Source organism: Lingula anatina, chromosome 8, assembly GCF_051362555.1.
Source record: "Lingula anatina isolate TDL-2025a chromosome 8, LinAna3.0, whole genome shotgun sequence".
NCBI lineage: Eukaryota > Metazoa > Brachiopoda > Lingulata > Lingulida > Lingulidae > Lingula > Lingula anatina.
Window position 1 is genome coordinate 10,385,086 of NC_141774.1, and position 13,236 is coordinate 10,398,321.

At 37.6% G+C, this 13,236-nt stretch overlaps 2 long non-coding RNA genes across 3 annotated transcripts; one reads left to right on the plus strand and one right to left on the minus strand.

The window, feature by feature from the left end:
• Positions 1 to 3,575: 3,575 nt before the first annotated feature.
• Positions 3,576 to 5,934, plus strand: LOC147760330 (uncharacterized). The gene is made up of 4 exons (XR_015330833.1): positions 3,576 to 3,905; positions 4,415 to 4,502; positions 4,749 to 4,874; positions 5,431 to 5,934. It is a non-coding gene; the product is annotated as an uncharacterized LOC147760330 (long non-coding RNA).
• LOC147760331 (uncharacterized) lies at positions 5,661 to 8,870 on the minus strand. 2 transcript variants are annotated; one of them, XR_015330835.1, is made up of 4 exons: positions 8,852 to 8,870; positions 8,327 to 8,400; positions 8,014 to 8,116; positions 5,661 to 5,711 (listed from the first exon to the last, which is right to left on the minus strand). It is a non-coding gene; the product is annotated as an uncharacterized LOC147760331 (long non-coding RNA). The 2 variants fall into 2 exon arrangements; XR_015330834.1 differs by lacking the exon at positions 8,852 to 8,870 and having other exon boundaries at positions 8,327 to 8,845.
• Positions 8,871 to 13,236: the final 4,366 nt, after the last annotated feature.

Below are 13,236 nucleotides of genomic sequence, written 5' to 3' on the forward strand. Positions count from 1 at the left end.
AAGACGGCCTCAATCCGCCCCCATTGGATATACCCGTATCAATTCTGTCTCAACTCGATAAATCGTCCATTTTTGCTTTGAAAAAAAAAAAAATGGGGGGAAAGAGAGGAAGAAAAATGCATGAAGTCAGATAATGTCGATAAATGTATATGATCTGTTAAAGATATAAAAAACAAACTTATTTAATTTGTCGTAAAATCGAATGCAAAAAAAAAAAAAAAATGTACGCAAGGCAAGAATTTCGGCATAAACCGCGAAGATTCGCAAACGGGTCGAACAAAACCGCTTGTGGTCCTGTGGTGGTCTGTGGCTTATTTGAACGACCAGGTGATCACTTCACAATTTACTCTCTTTTTGTGCCGTATAATGACACCAGAGTAGCAAGGACATTAAAGGAACAAAATGCTTTCGATGGGGGCATTTGTGTGGAGACAAACAGCCGAATTTGTCACCCTGTTCAGGACATGAGGAGAGTGTTTGGACGCTTTTGTCGGGCCACAGGTGACAAGGGGAGCAAGGCAAGTGTCATTGTCCCCGTCCGCGCTATTAATTACACAGATCATCCACTTCACTAGGCGCTTTGGTCCCCCTGATGGATTGGATACGCAGAAGAAGTGCAGCCCCCCGTGTTGTATTGAAATGTAGTTATTTCTGTGAAAAATGGAATCTATCGAGTTTTGTTTTATTTTGAGATTGGGGGAAATAACCAGGGGTCGGCAGCAGTCAACTGTGAGGCCTTGATAAAAACTGCAAGGTCGATTTTGTATTAGATTGCGCGTGGGTTATGTGATAACGGTGTGTGCGCGCGTGCATATCTGCGTTTTATTATGGCAGCAAGTGTCATTGCAGATCAAGTAATTTAAACCTTATTTGCCGGTGTGTGAGTGTGTGTGTGTGTGTGTTTGTGTGTGTATGTGTGTGTGAGAGAGAGAGAGAGAGAGAGAGAGAGAGAGATGCACCTGTTTCCCTCTACAGAAAGGCTAATTCAAGACAGGCTACTAATCTATCAGGAGATCCTAAAATATTGTAATGTTTTCGCTTCTTCATTTACGTGTTTTATGGCAAGCGTAAAGGTCAAACACCCAATTTCCTTAAAACATTTAGCATTCAATAATTAAGATGCCGACGAGGTTAAGTTCTGAAGTTTTGTCCAGGTTGCAAGCTTCACCGCACTGGCCAAGATTTACCCCGGGACGACAAGAGTACACAAGTCCACGTGAAAACCCATCGTAACACCTCCTAGCTCTGGCACTGTCAGAACTCACTCACCCACACAAATCTCTATGAACGAGTGTATATCAAACAGAAGAAATTTTCAATCAGGACCGATCAGAAATTCCGCCACTGTAAAATATTTTCTTTTACGGTTATGGAAATTTCGGTCACAGTTCACTGCGGATGAGTGGAATGCCACAAATCTTAATCACTGGAGCGGTTTTGTTTAATTAAAACTCCAAAATAAAGATTTATTGATCATTTGTAATGGCAACATTTCCGACTATTGTGCCTTTTTGATACCAACTCGCTACTGTTAAATGGAGCATTTTAGGGTCCGGTCGGCAACTGTTTGGAGTGTAATGACCTCATAAATGAGGGTTACGACATTAATAGTAACCGTCCCTGTGATACTACGCTACACGTAAATGAAATGAAAAGGACCAAGTGGGTTTTTGACGCGCGACAAGCGCACGTTGCACGCCATTAGTCATATCACCTTCGTTTGTGACGTAAGCCAACGTGGTCATCGCGTGCATTTTGTAACTTTGATATGACATCTATATAGGACAGTACTCTGTTTTCCCCTTATAATGCACTCGATGCATTTTCAAAGAATATTCTTCTTTTTATGTGCCAGAAAAGTAATCCATTGTCAATCTTGTCCGTTCCCCCGTGCACCCAGACCTGTAAAAACGGAAATATGTATAAACATGGGGTTTTGACATGACAGTTAAACGAAAAAAATTGATTTATTAATTAACAAGCCCTAGTTCTCATCGCTGTCAAGCTTATATCAAAGGTGAGAATATTGACCTTTTTAATTAGCTCGGACAATTTCAAAGACTTGGAGTGAGCTAACGCATCTTTTACGCAAGAGTTCCAAACATTTGACGTTAAGAGTGAAGAAAATAAATATGCTTCACACAGCAAGATTGAAAAAAAATCCCCTCTTTTAGGAGTTTTTGTCAGTTTTGTGACAAAGAAGGAGAATAGAAACAGTTAATCAGCTAATATTGGACTTTGTGTGAGATATGAAAGAATATTGGAAATTCAGGGATGGGACAGAGAGTTTTTCTATAGTGCCATAAGACGTTTCTGTTGTGAAGGCACACCGGGTGGAGGTGGGGGGCGGGGGGGGGGGGGGAGCGAGGAGGAGGGGCCGTATTAGTGCTTTCTCCATCTAATGGTCCACATATTGCACATCCTCAGATTTGTAGAAAAAAAAAGCTAGAAAAAAGTACTGACTAGTGGCAAGCTCTGTAACTAACAGCCTAGGGTAAATAATCAAAATACGGATAAAAACACACGCAAACAATGATTAAATCTAATGATTTTGGTTGGATTTGAATTCAACAAAAGTTTAAAATGATGAGGGCAGATTTACCTTCTACCAGGACCACAGATGAATTTTTCACTATATATTCACAGATATGTCTCTGGTTAACTCTTCACACTTTTCTCTGCTTTGTCCAGAAAGATTTTTTTGTATGGAATGAATACTGTCGGTCAACTGGACTCTAGTATAGACAAGGGCAGGCTGTTGAAATATCTTTACAGGTTTCATTTCATTCGAAGTGTGCACTGTGTACAGTAGAAATATAAATTGGTATATCTGTACGTTAAAATATCGTCATCTCAAATCAGTATTATTACTATTATACAAATTCCTCAACTGGGTTGTGGCAAACACGAAACAGACAGGAGAAGGCAAATCACTAAAGAATAACACAGAAATACACAGAAAAGTCACATCAAGCTGATTATTTTGGGGAGACAGACATTAGTGTTCAGGTAGATAGATTTGGGGATGTTAAGCAAGAAAAATTTTCACTCCAACTTCAATCTGCACTGCACCTCTCGCGATAACTCACCTCCAGAAAAAAATTACCTAGCAGTTCTCTCTCTCAGACCCGTTACTTTACTTATACAAAGCAACCTGTTACTGTTGAATTCCGACTGAGGGGTGAAAGTAATATAATAATCGGGACTACGAGGGCAGGTTACGGCCATTTTGTCTGCCCGTCCGAGTGAATAATTTGCTTAAGCAAGTGCTCGCTTTTATCAGCCGCAAAATCGCTGAAATCAATAAACCTCAACACAAAGCTTGCGGGATCTTTTCTTCTCAGTCTTTAGAGTTGTTCCGAACTGTTACGATCTGTAACCAAAGTCACCATTCACAGGGGGAAGGATAAATATTTTCACAGTTAGATTAAAAAAAGGGAATTGTAAAGCCGTCATAGCGAGCCGTCACCCAAGTCTGCCACGCCCTATCTCGAGATTGCTACTGTATCCATGTCAATTACACGCGCGAAGACCTGTCAGTCACGCTGCCACGTCACGGTCTGATATCGACCATAGAAGTAGAGAAAATGGAATGCCAACTTCAAATCTCGCAGGCCGAGCTTGTGACCCCGAGAGTTGGGCGAGAGTTGGGGAGTTTCACTTCCGGTTTCCATGCCGCTGCATTCAACTCACGCTCTACATGTTTCAATAACTACTATTCATAGCGACTAGAGCTAGTTTTTACGATAATGTGATTTGCTATGGCGTAAACAGGAGTCTGGACATTCTAACTGCAGTTTTTATGGTGTGAAAACGGAATCATTAAAACCCAAAGCGCTTTATTTGGTGCGTGTGACAGAGTGTATTACCGAAGTCGAAGATAACACGGAATATAATTTAGCAATGTAAGTAATAACTTTTGTATTTTAATACAATATTGTGTTTTTTAAGCGTAAATTTAAGGAGTGAGAGGCTCATTCATGATATGATCTGTCCTTGAATACAATGGTCGTCTGACGCCGATTGTTTTCCGTTTATCCCTCAAGTGTCCATGTACTGTACGGTCTTCGAGAAATCTGTGAACTAAATGTCGTTATCCAAGCTGTTAATAAAAGCACAGAATATTTATACATATAAATATTACATATTTAGTTGTCCCCTTTTAATTTTATGCATTTGTACAAGCAAAATACGAACAACATGTTTAATAAGAAAAAATGGAAATATCAAAGTCATACTTGGAGTTGTGCCATACCACCAGAGGATCATTGCAACACTAAACTAGATCAGTTATAGCTGGTTATTACTCCTGGAGATATAGCTTCAACATATAATTAAGATATACCTGACTATGTAGGACTAATAATAATAATAATTTATTAGAAATGTAAATTTTTATTCTGTTCTTTTCAAGGGTGTCAAGAAGGAGTTTCTGTTGTGTTATTCTATGCAGTGCCTCTTCACAGAAGTGCAAGGGTCTTTCTTTCCACAGCTTGCCTAAGGTAAAATTGAAGCAACACAAAATAATAATCAAGCAAACCATTTTATTATTATCTCTTTTGCACCTTTTCACAGTTGAATAACTTACTTCTTTCACAATAATTATATATAAAACGACAATTTATTAAATCTCATAATGTTCAATATTTTACACCTTCATATGCCAGCTTTTGATTCCACAAAGAAACTCCCATTTCTAAGGCGAGTACAAGAATTAAGGTGGTACATGTATCTTTTCATATCCACAGGAGTGTCTGAGGTTTCAGACAAATGGAGAAGTCAGCTGATCCACTGCATCAACAGATGTGACAGCTACTTCAATCCTGAGAAAGTCAAGATCTGTTCCAGTTATTTGAAGCACTGTTTCATTAAATGTATGTGTACATTCAGGCTGTATAATTGGGGGATGAATATTATCTCATGAAAGTTTATTGAACTCGATTGAAATGAATTAACATCCCTTTCACCTCCTTATTACAACTTAAATTCAACATTGCTGTTTGCTTACCAAATGAGGACTTATGTCTCGGTTTCAAAGCTTTATTTTTTACATCAGACATTTAGCAGTGCACACATGTATGGTGAAACTGATTGTAGTTACATACAAATTGAGACTATCCTTACTTTAAAAGAAATCTATAAATTAAGAAATGTGCATAATAAGGGCAGAATTTGTACATTTAGCATGTTATGTAGAACTAAAATGGCAGTCTGGAATAACAGAATTAGAGCATTGGAAAAATGTATCTGTATAGGAAATTTTTTCCTAAAATTTTTTAATTTCCATCAACATAGGCTGCATTTGTAGTGATAGATGCAAGTCTGCCTTGTGACTTAGCAGCCTGCAATGTCTGCTTCTGGCTGTGTACTTTTATCTCCGAGTTGACTCAGTTTTTCCTTGTTATCACTTCCCCTTCATCTATGTTTCAGTTTGCTGACTACAAAAACCACCAATCATTATAGTGTGTGATGTCTACCTCTGTCCGTTTGATGGAATCGACAACATTTTCTGCACTAGTAGGGCTGATGAAATGTGCATCCAGGACTTAACTGAAGATCTCAACTGCCAACCAGACTGCTGTAATGTCTTGTATGCTGGTTGTAGCAGTGAAGATAGCTGACTGGGATGCCTCTCTGTTCAGCCTGGAGACCTTGGACTTCTTTACCAAACAGGGAGATATATTGTCCCAAAAGGTTGCAGAAACCTGAAACTAAATTAGAACTGTATGCTAGTGATGCACGTTTTTTAAAAGTACTAATGGCAGAGTACAACCAATTATGTCTGACTCCAGATTTTGACATATCCAAGAATATTGCTGTTTGAGAAATCCGTTTCAATACGACATCTTTATTTTTAACTATGGCTATGTAAAACATTGGCTTTTAAATGTATACTGACAGTCAATAAAATCATAGCATTTATTTATCAAATAATATTTTAAGTTCCTTTGGCACATTAAGAAAATGACAGTTTTCATGTGAAATATGACACATTATTCAGTCACACATTTCACTCTTTTATGACCAAAAGAGAGTTGGAATCGATTCTCGTTAAAAAAAGGACAAGAACGTTTTCTGATGCACTTTCACTGTCTGTCACCATATATTAAAGAATAATCCATAGTATAACATAAACAAGAGCTGAGAAAAAAATCGAGTATGCAGGCAAGAAAAAGTTACCATTATAATAAACTATGCAGGCAAGGAAAAGTTACCATTATTAAAAACAGGTTGAAATACTATTGTGATTAAGTTCAACCCAATATTGCATTTACACTTTAAAATAAATTAATTGCACCAATAGTATTCTATGGGTCAGATGTATGAGGCTTCAAGCTGTGTGAACAGGTGCTGATATTATTTAAGGAAAATTTAAGGTGTAAAATCAAGCACTTCCAAATTAGCTATCTTAAGTGATGGCATCAGATAACCCATGGTTTGCAGCTAAGGCCACACTTTTTTAATTTTATGGATGACATCCTGCGCGCGCACGGATTTTCGCCCGTTCTCCAAAAAAAAAAAAAAAAAAGCCCCCCCCCCCCCCAGCCCCCAACGAAGTCGGTTGTCGCAAACGTTGTTATTGAATTTGCAAGGAAATGAGCTTTCTGCGCATGCGTATTTTCGCCACGTGGAAATGCGGCCACTTTGCTGTCAAATTCATCTCTAGGATTACTTTCAAATTACACAACAATAAAAGTCATCAAGAGAACGGGCGCCATTGTTTTGGATTGGTATGCCATTGATATTGGGCATGGAGATATCACCTTTTTACAATTGTACGAAAGGCTGGCGGCGGCCGAAACATTTCTGTGACATTCTGTATAAAGCAGCACATTAATACCAGGTTTTCTGTAGCAAAAAAAGGGTCGACAAGGGCGTTGAGGTATTTGGTGGGCTGAAGGTCGGACAGGCCACCTGACAGTTTAGCTGCTTCGTATGAGTTGAAGTTGGCAAAATGGCATCGTCTGAAATGACCTTTAATAGATTTGGTAGTATTAAGCATATCTTTGCATCATTTTTTAAACATTTCTGTGAAGTGTTCAAAATGTTTTAATATTCTGAGAATACAAATGAAGACGCACTGATTGATATTTGTTTTATTGATTGCTATACCAAATGAATGCATGAAATAACCTTTAATAGATTTGGTAATATGAAGTATATCAATTCATGACTTTTTTTTACATTTCTACGAAGTATTCACAATGCTTTAATATTTTGAGAGCATGGATAAAGACATATTGTTAGTTTGATACGTGTTTCTGTGGTTAAATTTGTGTTTCCAGCTGTGTACTGACAGCATTCCTTTACTTAAGCATTTTTTTTTTTTTGGAGTTTTTTTTTTTTTTTCGCCCTCTCGCACCGATTTTGGGGTACCCAGAGGATGTCATCCATAAAAATAAAAAAGTGTGGCCTAAGAGTAGAAAAAAAATTTAATAATAATAATAATAATAAATAAATAAAATTTAAAAAATAATAAAATAAAAAAAATGAAATAAACAGAGGAGAAAATAACAAACTATAAAATGCTTTTAAAGATAGATGAGGCATGATGTATTACATGGAAAACGAGTAAAAACATTTTTATATAGTTTTGGAAGTGCGTGGTATAATTAAGGCACAGGAAATAATTTATTTTTTGGATTTCTTGAACATTAGACTGAAATATTACCATGTTCAAGAGTGTATTAAACAATTGCAAAATATCTCTAAACTGAAATCATTGTATTTTCTAAATGTTTCAGCTGAAGATGCTTTATGTATTTATATCTGATTTCTCTAAATTTCACTGTTCTTATCATATACTGATGATTGATCAAAGTAGACAAGAAAACATTCCATAGAAATATAAAAATTTTATATGCAGGTCAAGAGTAAAATTCATTTGCTATTATTGTTATTATGTATGCAGTAACAGCTGTTATTGCTACTATAACTGATACATATTTGGAACTTTGTAATTTTGATAAAAGCCTTGAAATACTGAAATAAATATATTCTTTAACAATGTACCTTTTGAAGTTTCCTTTTGCATATTTATAGCTGCTGTATGTCAACAAAATGCTGGATGCAGCTTTTCCAGGGATTGCTCCACTAATTGTGAGATTTCAGTCACCTGAAGTAGTAAATTTACAAAAGCACTGTCAACAAATTATTTTTGTATTTGTATCATGTTTCATTATTAATGTAAATGCATAATATCTAACGAAAAGGAATGTACTGTTCCAATTTCCATGTAACTATAAAATGTTTAATCATATAAAAATGTTCTCAAACAAAAAAAAAATGTTCAGAAAGATGGTTATTTTTATTTATTGCAACATACTAGGGTGGTGCTACTGGTTGCGTGGTGCTCTGTACGGCGAGTTGCAGCATACTGAATCTCTCTTCAAAATCATCCTATAAACAGAAAATTTACTTAAAATTTTGGAAAAAATAACTTACAACAAATACAAAATTTTAATGATAATGAATGTGAGTAGGATTCAACTTAATGAGGTGATTTAATATCGGTAGTAAAAAATTATTGGGTTGCCTTTTCCTTGGCAGGAAAATTGCTAGCAGCCTTGTATTTAGTTGTAAACAAAAGCATTAAATATCAAATTCCCTAGTTAAGGGACAGAATTTTATTCCGACTTTTTTCAAGTATGATGTGCAGTCAAACTACAGTTCACGGCTAGTTCGGACTTATATTCCGTTGCTGTACAGATATATCATTACTTGATCACGACAGGGAAAGTAAAACTCTGCCGGCTGTCCACGTGCTTTGTGTGAGATCGCTCGATTATCGTCGATTTTATCCACATGCTGCAATCCAGCTTCGTTTAATCAAGCTAAGAGACAGACTTACCTCCAATAATGTCAACTTCCGAGGCCATTATTAATCAAATTGAACCAAAAATCTGTCAATATGACGCTCAATTGTCTTAGCACGCCTGCTCCCCATTCACATGTAGTGCAACGAAAGTTGACCGGAAGTAAAACTACCCAACTCTCGCCCAACTCTCGTGGTCACAAGCTCATAACACAGAGGGCAATACAAATCTCGCGGGAGTTGGCATTCCATTTTCTCTACTTCTATGTATCGACGATGTTGTTTTCATCATGGTTACGCCGCGTGCGCATGTTGATTTCATGTCGATTTCGTCAGGGCGCGTGCCGCATTATTAATCGCCGTGTTACCAAAAACACAGCCGCACAAAGCATCGCCTCAGAGATAAATATATAACATAATAACGATATTGGACTCCCGACTTTATAACGACAATACCGAAACAAAGGTCGGGAAGTAATCGATGGGGCCCGATTTCACCACAGACATTCTTTAATGTGTCATTTCTGTCAATTAACACGAGGAAATGATGTAATTCATCATGAATCTTTAATTCAACTTTCGTTTGACATCGGGCCGGAGTCGATGCGTTCCTTTGTCGAGGCGACTGTCTTGAAATTATCGTAGTATTGACTGGTATTAAATGTGGATCACGCTGCACTGGATGTTGACTAAGATTCTGTAACCTGATTCAGTTAAAGTGCTTATTAAGAAAGATTAATTGTTATATCCCCTAATTTGTAGCATGATCCAATACAGGCCGTGGCCACGGTGTTTTATTGTGTCAATCCTCTTATATCAGTTTTTAAGCCTGTTCGATTTTACCTGTTAAAAATAGTTTTAGCAGTGTTGTGGTACACTAGACCTACCCAGACTAGACTAAACCTTGCTCCCGTATTCAGAGCTATTTAAAAGAAATTGTGATATCGGACATATTTGGAGACATCACTCACGATTGGACTGCATTGGCATAAACACGAACCCGTGGCGACGAAAAGACATTTAATCGTATCTTTTGAAAAGAAAAAAATAGCACAGATAATTACTCATCGAGTTACACATTCTATTTTCAAAGAATTAAACCCGATCTTGTTTGAATTAGAAAACTGGTCTTAAAAGATTGACGGAAAGGCATTTTATATTCCAAATAATTCAGGACCCAATATAGGCCTCTGGATCCTAGTAATGGTAAAACAATTTTGTATACGTACAAATTATATTTTTTATGGCAGCGTCCTATTTTATCAAGCATATTAAACCTTTAGTTTGCCTGTGTGCGTGCGTCTGCGTGTGTATGCGTGTGTGTGTGTGTGTGAGAGAGAGAGAGAGAGAGAGAGAGAGAGAGAAAGAGAAAAGGAGAGATAGAGGGGAGAGAGAGAAGACCATCAAATCTATCGTCAATTCCACATGCCATAGGCACAGCATGATTATCGCCACAGGAGTAATTTGATCATTCTTTGTTACCTTTCACAAAGAAAGTATGTGGGAGTCTCTCGTGTGTCCGTAATGATATTCTAATTGATGTTCCACTTCATAATCAACATAATAAACACAAGGTGAACGACTTCATTTATCCACAAAAATACTTCCGAACAGTACGCAAATACCGAGGAATGCCCACCGCCGTTGATGTTGTAGACATAATCATGGAATCGACCGTCACGATGTGAAAGACCTTAAATGCCTTGGATACTTCGTCCAATACTTTCTTGTAGTAATCCCCTTTCTTCGAGTATTGGTATTTATTATAAAAATATTGTCATGTTACCCTTTCTTTTCTCCGATCAAATTAGGACCTAATACGGGGTGATTTGATCGCTGGCTACAAAGAGGCAGGGGGCATTTAGCGAGAACGCACAAAGGCGGAGTTACGTTTAATGATGTTGTTTTTTCGCCGCGGAAATCGGGCAGGTGAAGCTCTTCCATCGATCTCTGAGAAGACAGGTGAAATGAACTCTCTTTGTCCCAAAGGAGTGAGCTTATGGGGTTTTTCTGGTTTTATTTTGGTTTAATTTTGTCGTATCCTCTTATATATATATACATATATCCCTTGTCGCCGAAGTTGTCGGGATTACGCGTGTTGTTCTAAAAGGTAATCGTATTGGAGGTATTAATATTCAGAAGACGATGAGTTCAGGCAGGACGCGTCGATGTTTTCAGCTGCTCAGCTTTGTCAGATCGGTGAAATTTTTGGAGATAATTCAATATTGATTTCGTGGTTCATGTGGCTGACAAGGACATGCGTAATATGCGTTTTATATGTTGTAAAATGTTTATATATCCCAGGTGACTCTTTTGGAACACATTTTATTTGCATTCAGGTTTCTTTTGAATAAACTTATAAAGATAATTATGACAATGTCTGCTTCAGGACAACTTGACCACTTTCTCTTTAGACTGCCGTCGACTTATTTTTACATTTTTCTGTAGTTTAAGAAGGAGAAAAAGAAGACAAAATAATTTTAATTAAAAGGCAAACGCTCTGGAATATTATGAGAATGGGCTGTTCATTAGACAAGTTCTTACTTAGTTACTTTTGTTTCAAAATGCTGCTGGCTTTCAGTTTTCAGTCCAGTTTCAAGCACTGACCAGGGAGAGTTGAACTTAGCGGTCTACTGGTCACACAATCTGGTCAACTGGTGCTTTTTCATCCCAAAACAACAGTTACTAAAACCGACGCAATAGTTCGAGACTGTTACGACTGTTGAGACTGCATTCCCACAGACACTGTCGGTCTATGCAGATCGATCCAACTCTGCAGGGATTCTCACTGATTGCAATCAGCTTAACTCCTCTTGTTTCCAGCGTACTCGTACTATGTTTTCTGGATTCTCTTTAACGCCAGGAGGAGGCTTGTCATTTAGTTAATCTGATTGCAGTCAGCGAGAGTACCCGCCGAGTTGGATCGCTCCACGTAGACCGATGATGACTATGGGAACGGGCCCTGTGACGGGTAGCCTTACGGGCCAACCCTGGTAAAGGTTGACCGCTTCTCTAAGGGGCACACGTGCGTTCCTCTGGAACTGTGAGAACTGCTGAATAAGAACCACTGGTCATTGTCCGCAATTTTACAAAGGTCATCCGGGTCAAGCTCCACACAGGTGTAACAATGTCCTTTTACCCGTGTCCAGTTATGTCATTAAAAACATTTGCGTCATAAATATTGAAATTAAACACAAATGTATTACAAATACAACCCGATTATTGTTCCGAAGAGAATCGTATCCGAATCTGGGATGGAAAGCCTGAGGTTAGGTTAAGTCTTTTGAGGGGAAATGTGACGACCAACAGTTCATTCGGTCTAGACGCCAGCAAGTGCGTGTCCACGTTAAACAATCATTATGAAATTTGAACTGAAAAATTTAAGTTTACACTGATCTGTTACGAGTTGTTTGTTTATTTATTGCAGTTTATTTAGTGCATGTTTATTGAATGAGCGTCCTTTTGGTCTTTGGTTTTTGGGTTTGTTTTGTGAAAAAATTGTAATATGCTTGAACTTCGGAAACACAGAGGTGTGATTATTGCGTTCAACCGTGTATGCGTTGTCTGGGACTTTCTGACCCAATGGTACTATGACTGTATTCCCAGAGCTTTTAGATCGATCTATCCCCGCGGGGAGTCTCACTAGATTACTGTCAGATAATCCGGTTTAAATGTCCGTCCTGCCTACTACAAGCTGTAAGGGGGTAATTAACTTTCGTGTCCGCTCAGCTGACAGCTATTTAGCGTGAACCCCCAGGGAGTTAGGTCGATCTAAAGTAGATCGATCTAATCTATGGAAATGGGGTGTATGACTCGAACTGACTTCGGAAGACACGAACACAGTGCAGTATAGGTTGCTTATGGAGTAAAGAAATGCCGCCACTTGTTTTAAATTTAAAATCATAAATTTCAAAGTTTTTCAACACAATTTTGATATTTGGTTTAGTATATTAAAAAAAACGTGTCACCACGATGACTTTATGTCTTAGAGGAAAGTTGTTAGGTTGCTATACACACTAAGAAAAAATATTTGTTGAATAACTTTAGCTATCTTGCAGTGTTCTTAACATACCTAATTCCTATAGGAATAAAATCAAATTGTCGATTCATGTAGTTTCGTCATTTCTGAATTTAAATATTCAAACATCGTAAATATTTGCTGTTTACATCAATTAATAACAGAAGTTAATACGACATATGAATGAGATAAATATTTGTAAGGAATGGCGCAGCTGATCAGTCTCCAGTAAAGGGAAAACGCATCGAGCGGGAAATACCAACAAATATTTGAAGTTACACAACATTAACAATGTCACAACAGAGGTATTTTTAAAACAAACACACAAATACAAGAACACAAAATTTGAACGAGCAATGCTTGGGGCAAATTAAAGGAAAAAGAGGCAATTTTCCAAACGCAT